The 22,914-nt window shown below is 37.6% G+C and overlaps 1 protein-coding gene across 1 annotated transcript in view; it reads left to right on the top strand.

Moving 5' to 3' along the window:
• The first annotated feature begins 899 nt into the window (after nucleotides 1–899).
• KLHL4 (kelch like family member 4) overlaps nucleotides 900–22,914 on the top strand; it is a 76,255-nt gene continuing 54,240 nt past the window's right edge. The window contains exon 1 of the mRNA XM_017819871.1: nucleotides 900–990. The gene's annotated coding sequence lies outside the window, so the exon portion shown is untranslated. The remainder of the gene's footprint in view (nucleotides 991–22,914) is intronic.

Below are 22,914 nucleotides of genomic sequence, written 5' to 3'. Positions count from 1 at the left end.
CAAGGCTCTATTTACCTTTCTCACCTGACTATGTTAATCTAGGAGAAATTTTAAGCAAACAGATATAAAAGGTCAGAGGTACCCACAGTTTTCTATCACATTTCTAATACAATTACCTCAGCTCCTGAGAAGAAGCCACACTAATTTACAGAGCACACCAACACTACAGCCCTCCCACAGGAAGCAAGGGAAAAGTGGTGCCATATTCTCATGGAGAAATTAAGTCACAGTGATGATGTCAAAACCTCTACAGCCCAGTATTCCAAAGACCAAAACTAGCTGGATAAATTTTTACACCAGTGTATCCTCGTGGAACATGCTTCCAACCAAACTGGAAACATGCAATGAAAAATAAGTGGAAGTTCCCTTCTGGCATCATCTTTTTTCAGCATTTTCCAATGAAAGTATCTCCATTCTTAGTTCCCAAATTGCCACTGGTTTTTCGTTCAGTATTATAGGATTATTTAAAAGCATAAATTAAAATGACATTAAAGTTAAAATTAGTTAGGTTCAAGGAATAGTAAAATAAAAATTTCTGGAGTGATATTTGAAATAAATATATTTAAAGATTGGAAAATTCCCTGCAATCCCAAGTACCTCACAGTGGTAGTGGCAGGCACGACACAATCTTGAGGCCACGTGTTGTTCAGCAAGGAGAAAGCAGAGGCCTCAGGAAATGGTCCTTGGCAAAGGCCTTGTTTAATGTAGATGCTGAAGGAAGTTCAACGGAAAACATTTATCAGAAAATTCCGTCCAGAGAGGAGATGTGCTGTTTTAGGGAAAAATGCAAATATTACTCAGCACACCAAGGGCAAAGGAAATAGGAAATGGGCTAGAGAGTTCTCTGAAATAATCTGTCACTGAAATGTGAGAAAACAGACTCGTGTGTTGGCTTTTCTTTTATTTTAAAGCCTTCCACAAGTCAAGATCTGTTTGCAGCATTGTGCCATTATCTGAAAGCTGGCTACATCCAATCCAAACTTCTTAAAGGTAGGATAAAAAGCTTAATTTTGTTCTTATCTTGACCTATCATTTTCATGTTTATTATTTGAGCCTTTGGAATAACTCATAGGAAAACCATGAGCTTATCACGGAAACAATACATCTCAGAAATGTTGTAGCAGTTGACTTTAGGGCTTTTTAGAGTCTGTAGAAAAATACCAGTGATTCAGCCAAAATTTTGGAGAAGTCTCAGAAGGACAGAGTTCACCTCTGTGGAGGGTGTCACCTCTGAGCCTGCCAGAGTTTGGACAAGGGGTGGAGCAGAGCTTTTGGGAGCAATGAGGAAACCTACTGCTCATATGCAACACTGAACTTGTATGGGGGAATAAAAAGAGATTGTGCTTTGAACATCGCATTTTTAACCTCAAAATACTTGGCTATACAGGCACCTAATCACAAGAATACCTTCATTACATGTCATAAACCTGCTTATATGAGTGAAAAATATATGCTTATTGACATTTAACTACTGATACTTTTACCATAATAATATATGTCAAATGAATAGAACAGTAAGTCCTTATACAGGGGAATATACTAACAATCCTTCCTTCAGCCATATCTTATATCCTTCATATTGATTAAAACAAAAAGCTTTCTCAAAGTTAAAAATGAACAGTAGAAATCATAACTGCTGCAATTAGTGTTGCATTATCCTTTGCACTCTGGCGCCTTTGAGTTCTTATTCAATCAAATATTACTGAAAGTGAGGTAATACCCTTGGTTTGAGAGGTGCTTTCCAGGCTTGTCTGAAAACACAGTGGGAAAGAGAGAGAAGTTCATTATATGGACTATTCACACTGTTTAATTCCAGATACCAGTATTATGAAACAATACTCTCTAGATGCTTCAACAGAAAAGAAAGGCTCCTCCAGAGGGTGATTTGGGACAACCAAATTAGAGCCATAGTTCTGATTGCACTCAGAGGGCTCGTGGTACCAAAGTGACTGTGTCCTACAAGAGCTGGTGAACAGAGTATATAAAAAAATTTCAAGCCAGGAAGAAGCAATACACAAGGAAAATAATCAGCATGATTGCAATCTTGCTCTCAGTTGGGTGCTTGTCTTTGTCTACCTGCCCTCCTGTCTCCATTGTTCTCTCTCCATATCTTTCCCCTCACGCTACTTTCTGGTTTAAACTACAGCACCATGTGTTCCTCACCATTTCCTTAATTTATAATGTAGATAAATAAATGACTTCACCAAGAGGATTCATCTAGATAGTGTACTCACATGCCTAAATGCTTACAACATTTCTGAAGTAGGCTTTAATTTATTGTAAATGAGCAGAGGAAGTGGATCTTTACAAAGCGTCTCCTCAGTGAGGAAAAAACAATTTAAAAGTATCTCATTCAAAAACCTTGATAACAACAAGACTGGTAAAGTGACCACGGCTGATGCAGATAAATGTGAGAGTAAAACAGTGAGAATGCAACAGAATTGCAGAGCAGGACACAAGTACAGAAGAAATTTCAGCTGGGTTTGGTTGAAAGAGAAAAGTCATTACACGAATTTGTTGCAAGACGTGATCACACCAGAAAGCATTAAAGATGTTCTCGGTAGGTTTGGTCTTATTTCTGTAATTCATTGTGCTCCACTTTGCAATACTGGGAGGAGTTCCCTGAGCTGGATCTCTGGGCATGCACTGATCCTGTTTGGATACTCTGCAGAGGGCTTGGCATCCTGGCTCCAGGACACACCTCCTGGAGACACCTCGAAAGCAGAATTGAGAGCCCTGAACCTGCCCACTGCACATGGTGGGGACTGGCTGAACTACCATAATTCCAGCTTGTTTTCCAACAGCTCCTTTGAAAGGAAACCTGAGTGCACAGTGGAGCAGGACACCTCACAGTTTCCTGCCATAGGGAAGAAGGATGCCTGGAGAGCAGAGTGGTGACAGACAGCCCCAGGGGCTGCTCCAAAGTCTGGTGCCAACATGTATCACAGCTCTGCTGTGAATGAAAAGGATGAATGAAAAGGATGCTGAAGTAATTGTTATACTGTGCTTTTTATTTTTATTAGACAAGTCAAATGGCTTGGCAGGGAGGAAGGAGTTAAAACAGGGAGAAGCTTTATACATGTAGAGAACAATCCAGTTACTTCCGACTTTCATGACTTTTATATATAATTAGGTAGTTCCATGCTTTAAGCACTGGGTATCCTACAGCTATGTAGGTAGTGATGACAGCTGACTAAATATGTGAAGTGAGAGATCAGATTCAGATGATTTCTTTAGGAGGGTTCATTTTGAAAACCTCCACCACCTTGCTGGCAGCATAAATAAAAAGCACTAATCTTACCTAATTCCCTTACGCAGGAGAGCTGACCCCCTTTGGATCAGGTTTGGAGGATAAGTTTGGGAATATCACAGTGATGAGGAAGTTTTTAATCCTCCTCCTCTTCCTGTAAATATTGCATGAATATCCAGAAAGTTGGGGTTCGATTGTAAGAAACACCAGTCTGGGTACTTTATTTGTTTTTAAACAGTTCATGATTTCTACTTATCATTATTGGTAGATACATTGTGCCACCTACTGAAAAACAGCCAATATATTTATTGCATTTTAGTCCTAGAATTAAGAGATTTAACTGGTTTTGTTAAAATCTGACCAATTTCAGGCTGCAACAAGAACATATTGCCTTTACTCACACTTAGAGTTTACTGTCAAAAAACTACCAAACAAAAAATACTCCTCAGAAAATACTCAGCACAAAGCAAGATAATGCATCATTTTAAGTATGATTTTTTGCAAACACCATGTCTGCTAAGTATTCTGTACTCACAGAGTATGCTCTGAGGCAGGGAAACAGGAACTAAGTGTCTAACTCCTGGGGAATTGTCCAGTTTCCATTTGGAAATTGCTTCTTAACACAGTTACAGCCGTGCAGAGTAAGGTTGCTTAACACTCTGCCTCTTCTGCTGAGACATAATTGATTTAAAGCTCTATGGGGTCAAGTATACTCTCTGTAAATATGGAAGATAAATCAGGCAGTGAGGCCACAATATGTGAAACAACTGAATCCACAGATGTCTATTTTAGAGAACAAAATCCAACTTACTCCTGGGGCACAGAAAAGGTGACTTATCTCTATATAACACACATATATATGATATATAGCTATTATAAATTTATATATTATTATAGAAGTTTAGCAGTTTGGCCACAAAACATACCAGGATAAATTAATACTTGCTATGTGTTCAGCAGCTATATTCAAAAGGGTGATGCAATAGATCTTCAAAGGCAGGATTTAATTATTTGATTACAATATCAAGAAATAAAATTGCATAGTCTGAAGTGTGCAATGTTTGAACATTTTGCTCAGAAAAAGAACAGGACTGTCTACTTCTCTTTTTTTTTAACAAAATATGAAGTCCTTACATAAAATCTTGTTTACTACATGCTGGATAATTAGCTTGTCAAATAATAACACAGTGTCAGTTCTGTTCCATTAGCTAGCTGAAGATACTATAAATTACATGGAAAATGTCCAAGGAATAATAATATCAAGAAACACCACCCCTTGAAGGAGTTTTGGTGGGTTTTTTTCCTCTCTCTTTCCACCGCCAATCCTGTGTAGAGAATTTTTAGACAGAAAGGCCCCCAAATTTAGCCCACAGACTGGAGTGTAAACACCCAGGAGGGGAAATCAGCTCCATCAAAGTCTGTATGTCATATCATATTTACAACCAGATCCAAGTGGATGATGACTGGTATAACATGATCTAGCTGAGGCTCAGTGAACAAGGTCAGTGAGATGGAAGAACTGGCACCTCTCTCCCTTCTCTCTTTCCAAAGCACAGGGACACACATCTGGCAGAGCAGCAGAGTCTGGCTGGTGCTGTCATTTTTCCCTGTATGCAAATGCAACATAGCACCTTCTCTGAGTGTACACCACAAATAACTGTGCTATAAATAACCTGCAAATATATGCAGCAAATAAAAAGTCAGCATCTTAAGGCAGCCGTCTGCTTGGTTTTGGTGAAACTCTAGGAATTCTTATTCTCTGAACTGAGCAGTGGGTTGACTTTACTCTGTAACTCAATTTAAAGTTGACTGGATCAATACAAATAAAAAAAGTAAATAAAGCATGATTAAAGATTGCAGAATCTTTAAGGCTCTTTTCAAACTTTACTGTCAAACAATAACAATATTCATAAATGAGTGGATTCGAAAGTCACTGAAAAAGGGATAAACTCCTTTAACTGCAGCAATTCTGTAGGTCCTGTCTCTTGGGGCAAAGTTGGATTGTCATAGTCTATTCCATGGATCTTTGCAATTACACGTGTAACAATTTGGAATTACAGAATAATTCAGTCTGGGAATGTCCTCTGGAGGTCTTAGTCCATCAAGGTTTGTATATCTGATCCAGACACATACCTGCAGAATCTGGTTTATCAACAGTAGAGAAAATAGCTAGACAATATCACAATTTGGATGTAGGCTGACAAGACTGACAAATTTCTACCAGAGGGAAATGTTCTCCCTGTTCTTTGAACTACCACAGGTCATACATTTTGGAGAGGAAAACAGTTTGTGACTCACAGGCAACCTGGAACATGAGGATTCAGTGTGGATTTACTGTCTGAAATGATTTGGTGCAAAGGACCACCAACACCTCCCAACCCCAGCAAAATCCAAAGAGAAAACCCAACTGCAATGCAGATAATAGTTCAACTTTCAGTTTGAGGGATTTAAGCATCTTAACTTTATAAAAATGTCTTTTTTAAAAAAATCAGATACTAAAAACTGTAATTATAATCCAATTCTCCCTTTCGGTTCCAGTTTTTGCTTTTTTTCCCTGTGCCTACTGTTCACGCTGTCAACACTTCTCTGGTTCATTTTGGTGTCTGAGAACCCTTAGAATTACAAAATAAATGTACTGTATCAAAAAGCCTGAGACATGAAAACTTGTATAACAGCTTGTATTACACTCCATCAAAATGGAAAAGAACATGTGACACCGTTATCAGCTTGTGAGAGCTGATATCACACACAGTGAGTCTCTAGAGATACCAGGAGCATATTGAAGCTACTCATGTAATCCAGCAAGTAAACTCTATGCTGTAGGTCATAAAGCAGGGAGCAGTGATAGGCAGAGATAATGGTGTAGAGCAGACAAGATAACCCATAGCAGATAAATAATCTGGGATGGCTATAAGAACTTTTACCCCTCTGAGGATGTACCCTACAAGTCATTTGAAATACGTTTAGATCCTGTCTTACTTTCCATTATTGCTTTGGAAGACATAATGAAAAAGTATCTTAGAATATTAGAAATTTTTCCCTATGCCACTTTTGAATGTTGACTTAATCCACCTGTCAGTAAGTCATCAAAATGCTTTTTCATTTTATCTACATGATTGTTCAGTGGGACTTGGGCTAAACACACTCGAATGCTTTGTGGGGTAAAAGTCACAATGATACACCTATTTATTTCCTTTTCCCTAACCAGTTAAACTATTTCCTTTTTTCTCAGCATTTCACTAACTGTTCTTCATTCAGACTTTACAAAAATTCTTTCCATTCCACCGACTCAGGACCTTGTCATCCCAAATCCCTGAGGACGTCCCTTCCCTCAACACGCCTGGCTGTCACACCTTTCAATTTGCTGCCTTTCTCTGTTTACCTGCCTCACTCTCTTTATCAGTCCTGCAAAATCTTTCCTTCTTTCCAGCTGCCCCTCAGTGAGAACAAGCAGCTTGCAGAGGAGTAGCCAGGACAGAAAGTCCATGTTTTCTGCTCACTTCACAGTTTTACAAACTCCTGGCCACAGTAAAGCCTTTGATGTGAGTGAAGGGAATGGAGATGATGAGAGTGGTTTGCAATGTGACAGTAAGGTTGAGCAGAGGGAGAAATACAGAAGCAGGAATTCTTACATAACCCTAGAAAAAGTCTGGAGGCTTTTTTTGAAACATGGTTTGAGTAGTTTTTCAGAAATTCTGTTCTTTGCTGACAGCAATATTTGTACCATTTGGAGCACAGCATTTATTATTCATCTTTTATTCAGTTATTCTGAGTTAGTTATTATCATTATGAGTTATTCTAAGTTATTCATATGTGGTTGTTTATACATCTTCTATGGATTAGAGTCTTTCACTAAATGTTAATTAAGAATTTGAATATATCACTTAGTTTCCTAAGCAGATATCCAGTACAAAACCTCTATTAAAGAAAGAAAAAGCTTTTTAAGAATAGCAGATCAAAGCTGCCTGAAAAAAGGATGGTGTCTTGTAAGAGAACTAGGATTGCTTTCCACAGGCCAGTCTTAATCCTTTCATATAATATTCATAGATAGAAGTAAACTCAGGTCACGCTTCAAAGAAGTTATTTCAGCAATTAAGTTATGAAGTCTAACTTGAGTATTTGTCTAAAAATAGTAAACACGTGACTGCAAAAGGCTTAAAACCGAATTCCTTTAAATCCTAACGCATTTTGGAGTATTATTTGAGACGGTCAGAAAAAAAGGGTCACGAAAATGAATTTGGTATTACTGACATAATTTGATGACAGGTATCTTTAAATATACCGACTTGAAATAATTAATTTTTGAACATGCTTTTAATGTACTAGAAAACCTGTATACAAAGTGAGATCTCTTACTATGCACAGGGCAAGAGCTCATTTATTTAGTCACAAAGACTTATGCAAAAGGACAGAACTGGGACTGGGCAGAACTGGTAGAATTGGAAAACATGGGAAATAAAAACACTATCTCTCTCCATTTCTATTCCTAGTAACAAAAACTCTCCTCCTAGAAGTGAGATCAAATACATAAGTCATGTCATAATGTAACCTACTAAAGTCACTAAATGCTTTAACAGCAAGTTAGGAACAATTATCCTTGGCTCTTGGATACTTATTCTCATCCCAGAATTGTTTTGTTAAGCCATTAGCTCTCTGCATTCAAAGTCAAATAAAAATTACAGCAATTAAAGAATGATGAAAATATAGCTGTCTTTCCTTATTCACCAAAAGACAGAAGTAGAAGGAGTCTCTTTTATATGAAATTTACTTCCTTGTTATAATTTAGTGTTTAGAAGCATCTTCATAAAGAAGATTTAAGTCTCGTGTTACTTAAATAGATACTGAAAATTATTTTCCTGGTATCTCTTGCTGAATTGCTGAAAGAGAATTAGCTTCCAAGGGGAATCAAACAGTTGGAGGCCTTATTTTAAAATCCAAGAAATACGAAGTCAGTCATTTAAGGAACCATTTTCTCTCCATGTAAACATCTCAGTGATACTTCTTTCAAATCTATTTTGTTTGAAGAAGTATTTCCTAGATAAGGAATAATTACACATCTTTCATCTGTTTGGTTCATCTGCTCCCACAGTTAATTTCTCTTTCAGCGTTTTAATTGACTGCCAGTGCTGTTCCTGCTGTGGGGAAGCATTATGTCACAATAGATTTATAAATGTTATAACTATATTTTAAGAGGGACCAATAGGTTTGTTGGTATTATTAAGTTGTAAAAGGAAAAAAATTAGTTTATATTCAAAGAGATCTGCTCACTGCAGAAAGCTCATTGTTGAGAACCAATCTCTTTTAATGTCTTTGTGACACACAGTGCAGGCCCGGGAAAGCCATGGTTAGGAAACCATTACCATGTGTCCCAAGGTTCCCCTCATCCCGTTCCTGCCCTGCTCGGAGAGTTCATTACCATCCCCCAGAATTAATGTGCTCTGTTCTGCTGAGCTCACAGCACAGTGTGCTGCACACAAAGCTCTGTGAGCAGCTCGTGGCTGAGCTCATAAATCCAGCCTTTCAGCCGCTCCGCTGTTCGCGGTGCAAACACAACCCCACTGGGCCCTCGCCCTTGCTTTGGCCAAGGGTGTAAAGCATCGATGCTACAATAACTTAACCTCGTCCTGCACCTTGGAGATCCTTTTGCCCTAAAATCTCCTCCTGCCTGTCTCTAAGCTGACAGGGTTTCTGTGCCTCCTCCAACCTGGCCTGTTTTTGGAGCCAAAGCTGTGCTTCGGTGGCCCTTTGAGGTGTTTCTTACACTTTCCCTCGAAGGCTCCACGACAGCTTCCTGACGGCTCGTTTGGAACAATTTTCTGCTTTCTCCAATTTTGTCTCAGCAGCTTTGTAGATTTGTTTCTGAACTGATTGTATTGCTGTATACAGATGCTTCAAACAAGAACGTTTCATTAGATAGATTTGCTTTCCACCAAATCTTACACAACAAACATCATCACTGTGTTGGAAGTACAAACCTGGCAACAATTTCTCTACAATGTACTGTGCACTACACACCTTTGAACTTGGAATGATTAACCTGAACCATGTGAAAATAGACTGCTATTTCCTTCTTGTCAGAGATACGTAATTTTTGGAATATAATGTAATAACTTGGGGAAAAATAGTTTTTAAAATGCAATATTTATCTATTTTACTTGCTATCTATTTAATTACTTCTAGAAACTTAGACAAGCTTTTGTATTTGTTCCAAAGGCATGAATACAAATACTAACAGCTAGATTATATTTTTTTTGTTTTTAAAAATTCTTCAAGTTGATCTCGCAGTGTTTCCTATGTAGACAGCCACATAATCCTCAAGAAACTGTGTTTATAAACTAGAGTACAGTTATTAAAGATGAAGCATCTGCAGGTTATTGTTTTGAAACGCACAGTAGAGCTAAAATCTGTTTGTATCTGTCACTGGAGTGAAGCCAAGAGAACAGTTTGCCTCCTTGTTGCAAATACTAACAAATAAGTGCAGAGATCTAATTGTTCTTTATAATTTTATCTCTGTTTTATCCATATGAATATGAAATGTCCACCTCTGGTCTTCTGCTTAGGGACTTCTGGGGAATGACACACTTTCCTCCTTAAATACTTAGGACTTTGTGAAATATTTCAGTACTACAAATACTGCAGAAGGACCCTTATGAGAACCAGATGAAACCCCAGGACTGTTCAGTTATTACATCCCCATCCCCTTCTGTCCCCTATTTCATCCAATTCCCACACCAGGAGGTGGCCAGTGGAGCTCCAGGAGCCTCCAGTTCAAGAGATCCTTAAATAGAAAGGCCTTTGCTGCCACATAAAGACCAAAGGAAAGATAGTTTCAGGAGTTGTAGGATTTCCTATAAAGTAACCTGTTTGGGGGCAGAGAAGCTGACATTTTCTTCTGGTTTCTACCTTGAAGTCATTTAGGAATATTTTGGTCTGGGAAGAGGCCTGGCAATGGACCCAGCAAAACCTCCTCTCACCATGATGAATTTGATGGGCTAAAACAGTGCCAACCCATAAGCCCACAAGATGAATGCCCACAGAAAGCCCCAGTGATAGAATAAAAACTGTTTCTCAGAGAACAAAAGAACTGATCATCAGACCATGTTTTAGCCACCTCTCCATTTTGGTCTGAAAAAACCCAAAAGCTCTCTTTTTGTGAAGAGAATGTGAATGGGAAAGTGCATGACAAGCCCAACAATGAGTCCTGTGAGCACAGGACTGATGAAAGCAAGAATGAGAATTGATTCTGATTGGAAATTCTAAGCACTTATTGAATGAGGTCCACACAAAAATTTTCCATTTGAAAATACATGTCTTGCAGGCCACAAAACTTATTCCCTTCTAAAGAACCAGTTAATAGTGATAGTACCCAGGATTATCATCCTGAAATCAGTTGAAATTGGATCTCTGTACACCATAGAACAAATTAACGGTTTGCAACAGCAAAGTTACTTCTAAATCCCTTTCCTAATTTACATAAAGAAATTAATATTCTGACAGAATGTTCTCTGGTATATTGGTGGGAATATAATTAACGAAATCAATTCAGTGTTTACATCAGTATTTGTTTTGATAAACAACTGAAGACTATTTTTTGAAATCAATTGGTATTTGTTTTTTTATGGATGGCATGAGTTGGCCTAAAAGCTTGATTATCATTCAGGATTTTAATTACAGCCATAGCAACAAACGCTTGCAAATTCATTCAAGCTGTCGAGTTTTTTAGTCTTCCCTAAAGTCACTCTTCCCTCACTATAGGGAATATATTTTTAAAGGTATTTATTTGTTAAACAGCAATTCACCATATAGTGGAGGACATTCATCAAGAAGATCAATAAAATCTCAACCCTAAGGGGTTTGACCAAGGCCAACTAGCAGATCAACTACAGATGATGCTCAGAACCTAACTGAAAACTAAATTTAACTTAAAAAAAACCTCTCAGAGTGAAAATACTGCCTTTAAAGTCCCATCTACTTTTAGCTCCATGGGGGACCAATGGTTTTCTACTCCTGAAAAGCAACCAAAGGGTCTCATTTTCTTAGGCAAACCCACAGAACATGTCACAGCCATGGACTGTTTTCAGGTCCTTTAAATATCTTTTTTTGGCATTCATGATAATAATAATTTTCATTACTGTTTGTTCTGTATTAAAAACTGTTGAAGTTCAATAATCTCTACTAAAATACATTCATAATTAATTTTCCACCAGTTGATACATTTTAGCTGTGCTTACAGCATTAATCTTTGAACTCAGCTGAAAGGCATATAAAATAGCAGGAATTCTTGCCTTAGTACTCCAAGCTATTCTGTTTGCCTTCTATTTCATTTGGTTTTGTTGGCTGGAACAATGTCAATATAACTGGGAAATTATTTATAAAGGCTATTTCTGAAGTCAAGGAGGGAAGGGTTTAAAAAAATAAAGAAACCTCTGATATTTCCTTTGCTATGTTGTGTGGGGTTTTTTAACATATATTTCTTGCTTTAGGATGTATTATTGAGGCTGTGCATAGATCTTTATGCTCAATCTAATTACTTTTTCTGTCAGAGTGTGCATTTACAAAATGTAAATGGCTTACACCCAGGGATCTGAGAACTACAAGGTCCTTTTTTTTAAAACAAGAATTCAGCATGTGTTTGGGGTTTTTTTTGGTTGTTAAATGAATAGCTCTGCACAGAGAAATCTGCTGTGAGTTCCTCTTTTCACTCCATAAATTCAGTCTGAAACGAGATAGAAACGTAAGACTTGCTCATTTACTTGTATTCTTACACTCTTTTTCATTTGTCTTACACTGCTTTAGAGTTCTTGTATTCAAGTCTACCTTCAGAGCAAGGACTGCCAGTGGGAGAACATGAGGGTGGTTATTGGGGGGAGACCAAAGGTTTCTTCCCACACTGACCAAAGGTTGGAAAGCTTGGAAAAGCAGAGCAAGCACACAGCTGAACATCCCCAGAACTACTCAGAGATTTAATCTTTTTTGGTGGGGGCTAATTTTTAAATTTTTATGAGACTGTAATCCTAACCCATGATTGTGCTCCTGAGCAGTTACACACAACTCAGAGCCCATCATTCCATCGCTGCAAAATTTGACATTTCTCTGTATTGAACCTCACAGGCCATTTTGCTGCCCAGTTACTGGGCTTTGCTGATTTTCTGCTCCACTGCCAGGCCCTGACTCTCTGCTCAGCATCATCAGGAAATGTTACCAATTTATAATTCAATCCTTTGTTATGAATATGCTGGACACAAAGTTCTGAGCACACAGCCTCATGTAACTCCACTAATGATTTCCCTCAAGGTTAAAGATGACCTTGCATTCCTACCTCTGGTTTCTCACTTTAGCCAGTTATTTATCCATTTATGTACCTTCCTTCTCATCACATGTCACAAGAGGATATGCAGACCAGGAAACATCCAGATGAGGCACTTGGGAACAAACAGCAGGAGCTGAAAACACAGGGATTCAATAATTATTGGTGCTTGTATTCATGCTTAATGTAAGGATAAAATGAGTAATCAGTCAGAAACTGTGCTGCATGACAGATCAGAGCAGATAAGAAAACATGGGAAATGAGACTCCTCTGGTTAGAGATGGAAGATAAGACTTTCAATGCTGTTCATCAGTCACATTATAATTTTTCTCACCTCAGGTGCAACATCAGATTAATGTATTTCCAAAGCAAATCTAATCTTGAATTAGGTTCTGCTGCTTTGTAAAGCCTACCTAGGCCTTTCCTTGAAAAATATTCTGGAAAAAACCTGCCACATTTGAGCATTTGCCACATTTGTTTTGATGATACCTAATTCTGGCATCCAGATACCTGACAAAACTACTAAAAGGGAGCTGTTTTCAGTGCTATGATGCCCCATATAGGAAGAAAGTCTGTATTAGTTCAGTATCAAGTGATTTTGGGAGCCTCTTAGAACAGCAAAACAGCAAAATCCAACTAGAATTTTGTTCTGGGCTCTTTTAGAAAGCTGAGTTGTTCCACTTCCTAACCACTGGGTTAATGTTCATTATTTCTTTTCCAGCTTTGTCCCTTATTCTCTACTGCCATTTCCCTGAGTAGCCAACAGCAAGGTTTTTTCCCTTTATTAGATTTCTCTCCTAAAAATCAATATCGATTTCTATTGAGAAGTTTGTTTTGGAGAAGTCAATACCATTTGCATTTTTACTCCAAATGACATAATTTGTATTTACAAATGTCAAAACTTCTACAAGGACTCCCTGCTCTATAATTAGATAATTTTTAGGATGTCAGTACTCATTAGTGCTTCAGCAAAGACAGACTGCTCCAGCTATCACAGTTCCAAGTGATAATGCTTTTGCAAGTATTTCATTATCCAAACAGTTTCCTTTGGTCATAGGAACTACTGATCTAGAAACATATTTACACATCACCTCCTGTTAATATTCTCTGGCTTGGAGGCATTCGAGCAAACTTGTTCAAATCAAACATGTAAATAAGAACTCAGGACAGCCTTATTCTCAGTTTGCCCTTCGACTTCCATGTGACCAGGGTTAGATTTTAATAGCTGAATTTTAAAGAAAATCAGAGCTCTTAGCTTTAAGATGAAACTATTCCTACTGAAATGAATATAAGACCTGCTTCTTCTAGTTACAACCAGTATTTAATTTTTGTACCTTTCAGTCAGTTCTCACACTATCATGTGTGCAAATGAAATGCAGCTTACACATGGAATTGATTTAACATGAAATTCTCATCAAGTAAGAAGTTAACTTTAGTCAGACTTCAGAAGAGAGCCCTTGCTAGAAGTGCTAAGATAGCAAGTCGAACACTTGCTCTGAAGTACATGAGTTTTCACTCAAAGTGCTATTTTCTCACATATCTGAAACTCAGGATTCTCTACCACACCAAGAGATGTCTGACATGATTCTACCCAAATCCTGCTATAACACTATGAACCCCATTTGCAATCTTTTCATTTTAATTTAAAACATGTTCCTGAAGAAAAACCCTCCCTTTTATCACGCTGGCTTTGCTGTGACTCTGATGTTTCTCTCCTCATTTCTTATTTGAATTGAATAGCCTACAGGTGCATCATAATGAACAGGAGCTCCATGCAATCTATCTCCAGGCTTTCCGACAAGGTGACACTGAAAGACTTTAATTTTAAGTTGTATAAAATTGTCCTCCTTACTGAGCTCCCAGGTTCGTGTTTTGACAGCTTATTTAACAGGCTTTGCTGACTTCACAGGCGGTTTTATCTTTGGCCAGAAAGAGACAACCAGAAGGAAGGAAAGGACTGAAATAATGGTATAACAAATAGTAAAGGTTCATATACTATAAGAAAAAAAAGGAAAAAAAAAAAGCTATTTTCTGATAAAAGATAAATAGTTTCATGTTTATGCTTCAGTTTCCCTTCTGCAACAGCTCTGATATTCAATGCAAATTGCTCCACACTCCTGTTATTCTAAGGCAAAGCCTCACAATTTTCCTGTCTAATTAAATAGAAACAGCTCTGTGAGTCATATCCAAGGAGGCACTGCAGTCCTGCTAACGCACTCTCACACACGTGTTGGAAAGGCTTTCACTCTAAAATAGCCTTTTATCTGTTCTCACGTGGCCAAAGACCTCACAGCCCTCTCTGTGTTTCTTTTTTGAGGATTCCCCTTTAACCCTGAGTTCAATATTTCACAGAGGCTTGAAGAGCAACCCCGAACATTTTCTTTCATGGGAACTTTTGTGTTCTGTGTATGAATTAAATGGGAGATGTGAGATTTTGCAGGGAAAAAAGCCCAGGACTTGAACAGAATAACTACTCCATAGCTAAATTAATCCACTAAGTGTGTTTCCATTTTACAAGCAATATTATTAGAGAAAAAGTTGTTAAAAGTCAGTGATAAATACGGAGTTATCTCCAGCAGACAAACAGCACTTGAAAGAGTAGCAGCCAGCAATAGTAAACTAAGCCACCAAAAAGTTCGTTCCCATAATTACTCTGCATGATTAAAAAGCTTTGCTCAAAAGTCTTAATGTTCAATCAACTCGTGTATTTTGATTTTCACTCTGGTGATATTTAAAAGTTTATGAGAATTTTCTATAACCAGGACTTTCAAACAGGGTGGTTTTAATCTGATGGTGGAGTCACCATTCCTGGAAGGATTCAAAAAATGAAGAGATGTGGCACTTCACGTTGTTTAGTGGGCAATGGAGCATTCAGGCAAAGGTTGTACTTGGTGATCTTGGAGGTCTTTTTCAACCTTAATGATTCTATGATTCTAAATGTTCACTAACTATACTCTAAATTAACAACAGCAGGATGGAATGGCAGTGAGAAGGCATTTATATGATGTAAAATAATGATTTTTTTCCAAGCTGTATAGCTTAAAACATAACAGATTAAGTAACTGATCAGTTTGCAAAGCATACGTTGGCCTTTCTGAGCTGATCAATTCCTTTTCCAAAATAAAAATAGATTTTTTTTAAAAACTAAGAGTCTAGTTCTCATACAAGAGGACTGAATCAAAGTTCAACAACACAGCAGGTTCACAGAAAAAAAAAACGTATCAGATTCCAAAGCTTTATTTCAATTTGCATCTTTTGTGCAATTTCCACTTAAAAAAGCTCGTTCCACTGAACAGAGTCAAGATTTACTCATTAAGTACTTTCAGGTATGAGAAACTTGGGAAATAACTGAGACTATTATGAAAAATTACAATGACATAATATGGGATCTTTCATATTGCTGAGCATCAGTGCTCAAATCCCTCAGCAGCCATTGTCATACATCATGCAGGGCTTCTAATGAACTTGTATGCAAATGTTAATTAGAAATTTCTTGGAAGTTTTAGGAACAGGAAGCGCTTAGTGAGCTGTGACAAACACTCTGCTAAGCCACTTGTCCTTTTCCCCCATGACTTTCTGACTATTTATTCTCATGCAGCTACAGAAGGATCCCTGGTATGGATCCGTTTGGATCATGCACTGAAGACTAAAGTTCAGACGTGACTTGAGCTGTTACATACAGCTATACTGGGCTGCACATGTGGCTGATACACCCTCAAATCATTTTATATAGAGTTCTAAAATATCCATGCCAATCTAATAAGAAATACCTTTGGCAGTGCCCAGTCCTTTTTCCCACGAAGAAGTAATTTGCAGGAAGCATCGTCCACACGACTAAAAAAGTCATTTGCACCAAACTGAGCTCCATAACTTCACTGACACCACAGAGAAAGAAAGCTGAAATATGCTGGATATGCCCCAACAGGCCCATGCTGACTCAAATATTCCTATTTACTAAAGTTAAATACATTCTTCCAACTCAGATTTTCAAGCACGACCTGACCGATACCTGGTCAATACTTTTCACACACTTCACATAGTTTTGTGTAACCTGCCATTTTAACATTTGCCTTGGTAACATCTAATTTCTTTAATATACAAGAGAAAGATATTCCCCTTGAGTAGCCCCCTGACTATAAATTATTCACCTCACTGATTTCAGTAAATATAGAAGGTTGATAACTACCAGATCCCAAGTCTTGTCCACAAATAGTTAAGCCTGTGGAAAAGATGTGAAATGCTGCACTACTGACCAAAGCCTGTACTAAGGTCTGCTCACTGTGCCCACCATTGTATACCAACCATTACAGGAGTCTTTTAAAAACAAAGATCACAACTAACCAAAGAGAGTACAAATCTCAACAAAAAAAATTCATATATTTATATCTCTTGTTCACGAAAGTTTACATTTGAAAAGATGGAGGTGAGAGGCACCTGAGAAAGCCCTTAGAGTGTCTGTCTGTATGCAGCACACAGCATAACTCTGCTCCAATGCTCTGTGTCATGGCAGGAGACCTGGGAAATCTGTCTGCCTGCTGTGTTATCTGGCCTATAATAATAATAATAAAGCTTTGCAATTAACACTTGCTCACATTCTGGAAAAAAAAATCCCTAAGAAAACCGCCAAATGACAAAAAAACCCCTCCCCAAAGCCTCCCAAAACTAACTAATATTTTTGAAGCTATAATGAAACTTATAATTTCAATTCTAATCACAAAATCACAGATATTTATAGATCACATCTACATCTGGATGCAAAAATATTTAAAAAGAAAGCAATGAAGGCAAAGAAGAACAAAATAGAGGTCCATTAAGTTTCAAAGCGTTGTGTGCCATAAGTTTTGGCATGTTCTCTGCTTTTAAACACATTTTCTCATACAGAGAAACAGAGTTTTGAGCCATTGCAATTTACAGAAACCTAAATTAACGGATCACTGAATGTGCCATTAATGTCTAGCAGGTAACAAAATTACTGGCCCAACCAAAACCAACAGACTTCTTAACAGTTTTAGGAAGTATGAGAAGTTTAAGAAGCATGGCGAGAAATAAGAACAAATTTCAATATTTGTGATTTTAAACAATGGCTGCTTAAGTCTGAAAAAACTTTAAAATACCACTATATTCTTCCCTCTGCTTACATAGGGCAGATATTCCTTCACAGACACATTTAATTGACTGGAACAATTCTACTTGGCTTCAGTGACTTTATAATTTGTCATAACCAGCTCACGAGCTCTTGAGGAGACAGACTTCTTCCTCACACTGCCAAAACAATCCTATGAAATATGGTTTGGTTTAATTAAAGTATAATTAATGCCTTGAATTTTAATTGCTTCTACTACGATCTGGAGATGAAAATACTCTTGTGCCAGAATAATACATTTAATATGAAATGGACACATTTAGTATTAATAACCACTCTATATCAACTTCAGTAATGAGGTCCTTTGATTGAACGGGCAGAATCTGGGAAAAAAAATAACACACAAACCTACAGCTTTTCTGCCTGTCAGAATATAGATGTAGTTGTTGAAAATGGAATTTAGTTATTTAAGTGGCTTGCAAAAGTAAAAACTGAAATCTGTTTTTTAAATGCTAAAGGCTATCTATGAGATTTTCTCTTTTATCTTGGAAAAAATACAGTTAACAGGCAAGGAATGTTGAGTGACACATTGACATCAAAATATTTTTGCTAAATGTACATGTTTTAAATTTTAATTCTGTTCTGAAGGGGTGTAAGAAGGAATAATTCCCTATTGAACTAATTACAGGGCACTTTCTCTTTTTGAGTAGTGATCCCCTGCCAGGTCACTTTGAAAAGATGGTGAAAATATTTATTACACAAACTGTTAAGTGCATTGATAATTTGGTTTTAAGGCATCACCAGATGGTTTACCAGAATTTAACAGGTGAAAAAATACTGGAGTCAGGGCAAAACCAATCCAGTTCATTCAGTGCTCACCAATTCACCATTAAGGCTGCTTATTTTTCTTCCTTTCTGAGCTTGTTGACTATTGTTCATTTGGGAAAGAGCTGATACGTTTCAAACACAGAAACAGAATCAATTTAATAACAAGCCACAGAAATGAAAGATGCTATGAATAAATAAATAAATAAACAAAATAATCTAAGGTCTCTCAAAAGCATCACAGGTTTGCTGCTGGTGCAGAAAAACTTTCAGTTTACTTTTGCTTTGTGGAGTTTCAGATGTTCATGTTTTTATAAGATGATGAAAGACAGTTTTAATTGGAGTAATTAATTCAGTTTTTATATTAGCTAAATTTTGTGGCTAAAAATTTGAAAAAATATAGTATTTCTATCTCAAAAAATGAGTGTGGAGTATATAAAGGATTTATAACACACAGTCTCCTCTGTACTAGATCAATGATCTAAAAAAAGATGTGCTATTGTTTCCACCATCTGCCTTTCTTTCTTCTCCTACCTTTGTTTCCATTTATACCTCCTTGGGATTCCTTCACTTACTCCCAGAGGAGCTCTTAACAATCAGACCTAAAATGAATTCAAACCATGACTATAAACATTAATTCCCCCAGGTTCAGAATGAAATACTAATATATGCCAAAAAATCTTACACATTCAGAAAAACAGAGCTACAAACATATGCAGTAACATATGCCCAAAAATGAACAGTATAGCTATTTTAAATATTGAAATGTTTTTAATTTTTGACAACAGGAAAACAGCTGAACTAGAAGTAACATCATTAAAAATCTGACAATCTAATTTTCAAATGTTAAATATTAAAATGTATTACAAATGCATCAAATAATAGACCTAAAGTAGCCCAGCAGTAATTGACATTTACCCCGGATTAACTCCTGTCTTTAACAGGAGTTTTCCTGATAGGTATTGAATAAATGTAAGAATTGCAGAAATAATTGAAACATCCTTGGGCATTTGGGTTAAAACATGAATTTATTCAAACAAAGAAATGCAAATATTACACCCACACACAATCCTTCTGCCTTAGTGGGCAAGAGGAGAGGAAAGTTTTCCTCAGCCTTTCTCTCCTCTAAAAGCTGTTATTATTGCACCTGAAAATCCTCCCTGTGTCAGAGCTGGCTCAGCCCCTCAGCAGGGAAACAGCAAAATTCCTTTTTGTTGCTCCAAAAACGAGGAGCCAGGAACTGCACAGGGAGGGATGGGATGTGTCAAACTGCCCATGCCCAGCAGAATTCAGCACCTCTTTTGTGTGATTCCATGGAATCAGAGGGGGCTGTGTGGAGGACACCCCCTAACACAGGAGCTGGCATTTCAAAGTGTTTTGCTCACCCCCAGTGCAGAGGGAAAGCTCTTTGCTCCTTGGCAATTACTGAGATGTCCTTTACTTTCCATCTGTGCAGCTGTGACTCTCCCAGACCAAACACCACATGCTGTGCCCTGGGTATAAATCCAGAGCTATCGAAACTGCTACAGAATCTGAAAGAGTAAATTTTTAAAAAGATAAAATACCTGATGGGGTTTATATTGCATTTTACCACACATACATTAAATTTATTATGAAAGCTGCTGAATTTGGCAGGCTTGCATTGGTTCCCATGGGGCAGTAAGTCCATTTGTTTTTTCCATGTATTTCTCTATATGATAATCCTCACTAAGACAAAAGACCTCTCCCTTAAGAGAGGCTAAAGGAAGACAAGCTTACAACGGATTGTCGCTTTCTTTTAGATCCCCAGCTGCCCAAAGGAGCAAGAAAAATCCATACATCCAGTTTCCTAACAGGCACAAACAGAATTTATGAGAGGGTAGTTGGTAGTTGAGCCACCCCAGCTGTGTAGTAAACAGCCCATTTTAAAAATCATTTGAAAAAAGGGAAAAAAAACCATAAAGCAAGGCTGATGTGAGAAGTGTGATTTGATTTATACCCTGCCAGCCCTTGGCTTCTCTTTTGGCTGCTTTCTTTAGTGTAAGAAGCCTTACTGGGTCAGCTGGAGATTCCTTGATGTTGGATAAGCAGCTCTGGCTGTTGAGCCCCTCACTCTCAGCGTGGATGTTGCAGGACGGCAGCGTGTCCCTCGGACTGCTGGGATCCCACAGAGCCTGGCCAAATCCAGAGCAGGAGACTGAGCTTTGAGCAGGCTCAAACCCCTGCAGCCACAGGGGGATTTAATGCCTCTGCTCAGCACTCTTTGAGCACAGCTGAGGTGCAACTCTGTACCTTAGAGGCAGATAAAGTTCTATTTTCACACTATTTTCCAGAACACATTAAAAAAACCCCCCCAAAAACCCAATAAAATGTTTCTTCCAGTTTTTGTTTCTCCTGCAGAAGGAAGGATCTAAAACTAAGACTACACTAAACACACCTGCTCTTCAATAGCTCAGAGAAAATATTCCAGTTTTGGCAAGGAGTGCTCGTCACTGAGGTTTTCAGCTTCCAAGTAGCAGAAGTAAATTGAGAATGAACTTCAAGTGGAATTAATATTTCATTAGTTTAAAAGTTTTTAGAAGAGTGAAATCCAATGAAATTTCCTATCCCTCCTACTACTGCAATACCTTCACATCAAAAGTCAAGGTTTGTTTGGACTTCTTGTGAACAGCACCTGTAATCAAACAGGAATTCTGACAGTAAATTGTGGTTGATATCTCCTCTGCTCCAGTCTCAGACACATAACACAGCTCTCTCTCAGCCTTAAGAAGTGATCTTGTAGTAGGGATTGAAAGATAAATTCCCAACACTACTTCTCCACACACAAATCACCCACAAAGTTACTTTAAAATATTGAAATTTATAGATATGGACATATATAAAACATATATATATATATATGATTTTTATATATATACATTATGTAATATGAAATGTATTATATACACATTATATATATCATAAACATATAAATATTTCAGCTTGTCAGATGTAAAATAGACAAGTTCCTGTCATGAGGGATGTAGTATTTTGTTAAACAGATTAACTAAAATATTAACTAGATCACGAGATAAATAACAAAAGAATTTGTGGAAATATGAACCAAACCTTTTTCATTTCATACTACCAAATGGAAAAAAAAAAAATTAAATAAAATAGTTTTTTTTTTTTTTCTGGCTGCCAGCAAGAGAATGTTATTGGAAGCTTCGATGCTTGTGGCAAATGATATCAGTCATCATTAATTTGACTGAAACTGTCAGTTTTGCATTATTTGACATGTATTTCTAGTTGGGGCTTATTTTCTAAGCACATTTTGACAAACGTATCACGGTACAAGTATTTCAGTTTAGAAACAGTTTGGGAAGCAGTCAGAGAAATGCAGAGCAGAAAGGTGTTTGGGCTAATTTCACACAGAAGTCTGGAGAGTGGAATGCCAAAACTGAGGCAAATATTTCCCAAGCAATAATAAATACAGAGGAAACAGTCCGTGAGATTTGGAACCTGAGGATACGAGCCCAAATCGTGCAATTAATTCTATATTTTATGGAGTTTTTTGGTGATCAGCACTGTTTTTATTTGTGAAAAAATGTAAGAATGAACAGATGATGCTGAGGCCTGTAGATATTAAAAATTGGCTGGATTGAGGATGCTTCACTGAAACCAGCTGGCTGATTTTATAAACAGAACTCAGTTACAGTACCAAAGGGGTGGCCAACACACAGCCTCTAAGGCACAGGGAACTCAGGGAGCATCTTCCACATCTGCTTGGCACCCTGAGAGACAGGTCTGGATGCACTTCCTTAAGGAAGCACTTCCCAGATCAGCACTCTCAATGTAGAAGAAATGAAGATGACAGCATCCTGAATTCAGAGGCTATTCTAGAACAAAATTCATAATCATCCTTCTAACTTAGAATGCCTGTGAACTGCCTTCACTCACCCTAACACATCCAACAGTTTCCCTGAGATGATGAAAACTCACCATCAAGACAGAATGTATTCATTCAGCATTTAAAGGGAAAAGTCTTCCCCTCTCTTCTTTCCAGATAGCTGTTCATATTCTCAAGTCCCAGTCTATTTTTGGAAGGCCCTGCTGAACTGTTTCAGGACAGAACATATAATACCCTCTAAGGTTGCCTTCAGCATTCAACTGTGGATGAACTGGCAGGAGGTTCAGTAACACTGCCTTAGATAATGGGTTGCCGTGGCAACATTCCTGCCTGCTGCCAAATTCTGGAGCTCAAGTTTAAAAGCTGATCTCAAACCAAGGTCCTTTTCCAAAAAATCTCTAAGCTCTTATTAAGAAAAGCAAACACACCACCATATTCCTCTTGAAGAAATCCATCCCACATATAAAAGGAGGCAGTCCTTGCTCTGGCATTTACTTCCAGAGCCCTCCTGACCTCAGTATTGGATCCTCTTATATTAAAATGTTATATTTCCACTACAAATTTGCCTGGCTTAAGATCAA

The sequence above is a fragment of the Lepidothrix coronata genome, unplaced genomic scaffold (assembly GCF_001604755.1).
Source record: "Lepidothrix coronata isolate B3197 unplaced genomic scaffold, Lepidothrix_coronata-1.0 Scaffold2, whole genome shotgun sequence".
Lineage (NCBI taxonomy): Eukaryota > Metazoa > Chordata > Aves > Passeriformes > Pipridae > Lepidothrix > Lepidothrix coronata.
The sequence above is the reverse complement of the archived record's forward strand: the minus strand, read 5'-3'. Positions and strand labels throughout refer to the sequence as shown.